The sequence below is a fragment of the Triticum urartu genome, chromosome 5A, assembly GCF_056163025.1.
Source record: "Triticum urartu cultivar PI428250 chromosome 5A, HENAU_Tu73, whole genome shotgun sequence".
Taxonomy (NCBI): domain Eukaryota; kingdom Viridiplantae; phylum Streptophyta; class Magnoliopsida; order Poales; family Poaceae; genus Triticum; species Triticum urartu.
The window spans coordinates 30,671,899-30,675,424 of NC_141877.1; the positions used below are offsets into that span (position 1 = coordinate 30,671,899).

General features: G+C 45.3%; 1 long non-coding RNA gene across 1 annotated transcript; it reads right to left on the reverse strand.

The window, feature by feature from the left end:
• Window positions 1-1,830: 1,830 nt before the first annotated feature.
• LOC125507493 (uncharacterized) lies at window positions 1,831-3,307 on the reverse strand. The gene is made up of 2 exons (XR_007282921.2): window positions 2,403-3,307; window positions 1,831-2,327 (listed from the first exon to the last, which is right to left on the reverse strand). It is a non-coding gene; the product is annotated as an uncharacterized LOC125507493 (long non-coding RNA).
• Between the last annotated feature and the right edge of the window lie 219 nt (window positions 3,308-3,526).

Consider the following 3,526-nt stretch of genomic DNA (forward strand, 5'->3'; position numbering starts at 1 on the left):
CTGCAAATAAGGTCCCAAGCAGCAAGAGAAGGGGCAGGCTCACCCCTATTCTTCCTCCAGAGGCATTGTCTCTGAATTCTCTCCAATTGCTTTAAAATGCCAGCAGGGACAGCCAAACTGCAAAGAAAGAAGATGGGCATAGAATACAAGGCAAAGTTCAGAAACTGTAATCTCTCCCCTTGATTTAAAAAAAGAGGAGCTAGCTGTCATTCTTCTCTCTATGCAGTCCACCAGAGGCATAAAGTCCACCATTTTGGGCCTAGTAGTACCTACTGGCAACCCAAGGTAGGTAAAAGGCATTTTCCTAATCTGGCATCCAAAAGCAGCAGCTAATTCTATCATGACAGCAGTGTCCACATTGATGGGAATGATAAAGGATTTATGATAATTCACATCAAGGCCAGTAGACACAGAGAAAACCTTGAGCATGTCCTTCAGAGCAATTAGTTGGTCCTTGTCAGCTGGCAAGATGATCAAAGTATCATCAGCATACTGAATCACAGGGTAGTCCTGGTCATGACAGGGTATTGGGAGATGAAGGATGCCCCTTTCTGAACATGTCATTAATTACATTCTGCAGGAGGTCAGCAGCAAGGACAAAAAGTAGGGGAGAGACTAGATCACCCTGTCTAACACCCTTTTTACATATGAACTTCCTGCCAGGAACTCCATTAAGCAGAACAGATGAGGTACCTGTAGACAAAAGCTGCTTCATCCAAAGAATCCACTTTTCATTGAAGCCCTTATATCTCAAGATTTGGACAATTGCCTCATGCTCAAGAGAATCAAAAGCCTTTTCAAGTCCAATTTAAGTATGATAATTGGCCTCTTGGACCGATGACACTGGTGCAAATACTCAAAAGTCCACCCAATACAGTCCTGAATAGTTCTGCTTTTTATGAACCCATACTGGTTCTTGTGAACACACTGCATTATCACCTCTTGAAACCTATTGGCTACCATCTTGGATAGGAACTTAAGACCCATTCCTGTTAAAGAAATAGGCCTGAAGTCCCCCACCTCTTCAGGTGAAGGCTTCTTAGGCACTAGAGTGATATATGAATCATTGATATTCTTCAGATGGGCAGTACCATCATAGAAAGCCTGTGCCAGTTCATAAAAATCTTGAGAGATAATGTGCCAACACCTTTTGAAGAAAAGACCATTAAAACCATCTGGGCCTGGAGCTTTATCAACTGGCATATACTTGACAATCTTGTCCATTTCCTCCTTCTAAAAGGGCTTAGTGAGAATATCTAATCCCTCCACTAGAACAATTAATGAGGAGAGATCAAAGCCCATGTGGATTCCCCTTGAAGAGCCCATTCTATTTTTAAAATAATTCCATATAATGTCCTCCATTTGAGAGTGGTCAGTCACCACAGTGCCATGAGGTAATTTTAAGCTGGCAATAGAATTCCTTCGATGTCTCTCAGTTGTCATAGCATGAAAGAACTTGGTGTTTTCACCATCCACTTTTATATATCTGATAGTATATCTTTTCTTCCAATAAAGACATTGAAGGTGGAGCAACTTCTCCACATGATTTTTGACCACTTTTTTAAAATTGGATTCATGTCCGTATAATGGTATGAACTCCTTAAGCTCATCCAATAGCAGAATAACCTTATTACATTTACAGACAAGAATTTTCAGATGTTCTTCTGATTATGTATAAAAATACCAGATATAAGTGTTTTTTATTGAGACATTAGCCAATCCATTGTTTTTTATTGGTCCATGGAAACTTTGAGTCAATATAAGTGTTTTTTTGATTATGTATGCTCATTGCCTTATAAATAGAAAAGGAAATTGCATAAAAATACCAGATAACTAAAATTTGTTTTACCAAAAAGAAGAAATACACAAGAAAAACTTGGAATTACAGATTTTTTTTCCTAAACTAGATCTGGCCTACTACTCTGCCCAGAGATATTCTCCAGGCACCGCATCAAACGCCACCAAGCGCTCGCGGGCCTTGAGCTGGAGTTCGTCGCCATGGCTGTTCTGGCACAGATTTGGCAAACTTCTATAAAAAGAAAAAGACACCGCCGGAGACGGCCTTAGCGACGTGTTCGCTGCTGCTGCTCGTGTGGGGAGCCGCGGATGTGGGGGCATCTCCTCCAGGCGAGGAAGTGGCCAGCAGCGGTGGCGCTGGATCCCGCGAGCGATATTGACATCGTCGCGGTGGCCGACGACCCAAGCAAGGCGGGAAGGTCGGGAACGGGGCGCCGGCGTCTAGATCCAACCGGATCCCGACGAATTTGAAGGAGAACGGCGGCTGGGAGGAGAGCTCAGACGATTCCATGGGCGCTTGGCCTCCATTGCTGCAAGAAAAGCCAGGGAGATATATGAGAGAGGAGAGCATAGGAGAGAGAGAGGCGGCGCAAGGCGCGGCTCACCGGCGTGCTACGGTGGGAGGTGCGGGCGGAGGCCCGTCACGCAGACGGCGGCCTGCGTCCGCTGCGAGCTCTGGAGTTCGTCGGGCTCTGCTGCTGCTGCTCGCATCGTGCTCGCGTACTGTGTGAGAGGATAAGAACCAGGGAAAGCACAAATAGAGAGTAGAAGGAGCAGCGACCGTTGGATCGGGTAAGAATGGACGGTGGAGACGCTTGATCCGTGGGAGGTCTGGTTCGTCCAATCAGAACGCAGCAGACTAGAAAAAATCATTTCCTCCTATAAAAACGTCCGGTGTGTGTTTTACATTGAAATGGTAGCTTACTGTAGTGGTTATCTGGCATTAGCAATGCAAAGACGTGCTAGGTTTGAAACGCACATGCTACTATTCATTTTCGTGGTTTTTTTCCTTACTTTTTTGTTTTATTTTACTAAATTAAATTCGTTCTTGGACATGGATAACTCGAACGGAATCTATTTTCTGTACCCTATCTGAATATATTTTCCAACATGTATTTTCAGGCTTTTCGGAGTTCGTTTACATTTTGAAATTAAAAAACGGAAGACAATGTTGAGGGTTGAGTCTTGGCACCCTTGTGTTAATTCATTTCATTTTGACATGGTTCATGTAATGGTGTATCTTTTTTTTGAAAGAGGCGTACTCTACTTGTATTCATATGAGTAAGGATACAATCCGGCTTCGCATACAAGCAACAAAATACAAAGAGGATACAAGAGGATAGACTGCTACTCTCCGAGCCGACCAAATCTTCCGCGGTCGCCGGAAGAGGAGAACATCGGCAGCCAAAACAAACCAAGGAGCTGAAGACACCCCTTGCCTAAGGGAGTTGACGAACCGCAGCAACCACCAAACCCAGCGACCTAGATCCTTGGCGATGGAAAACATTGGTCGGAGGCGAAACCGAAAGCAGGTTTGCTCCCCCCCCCCCCCCGAGCATCTTCATCTCCGGATCCGGGGACGAGGCCTTACCGCCTAGCAGGAGGTCGCCGAAACGCACCACCGAAACAAAAAACTGCTCCATACGCCTGTCCTCCACATGCCTCCCACTGGCGCTGGCGAAGCCTCCGGCGAGCAGGAGCAAGGGTTGGGGGACTTTATTCCCTACTA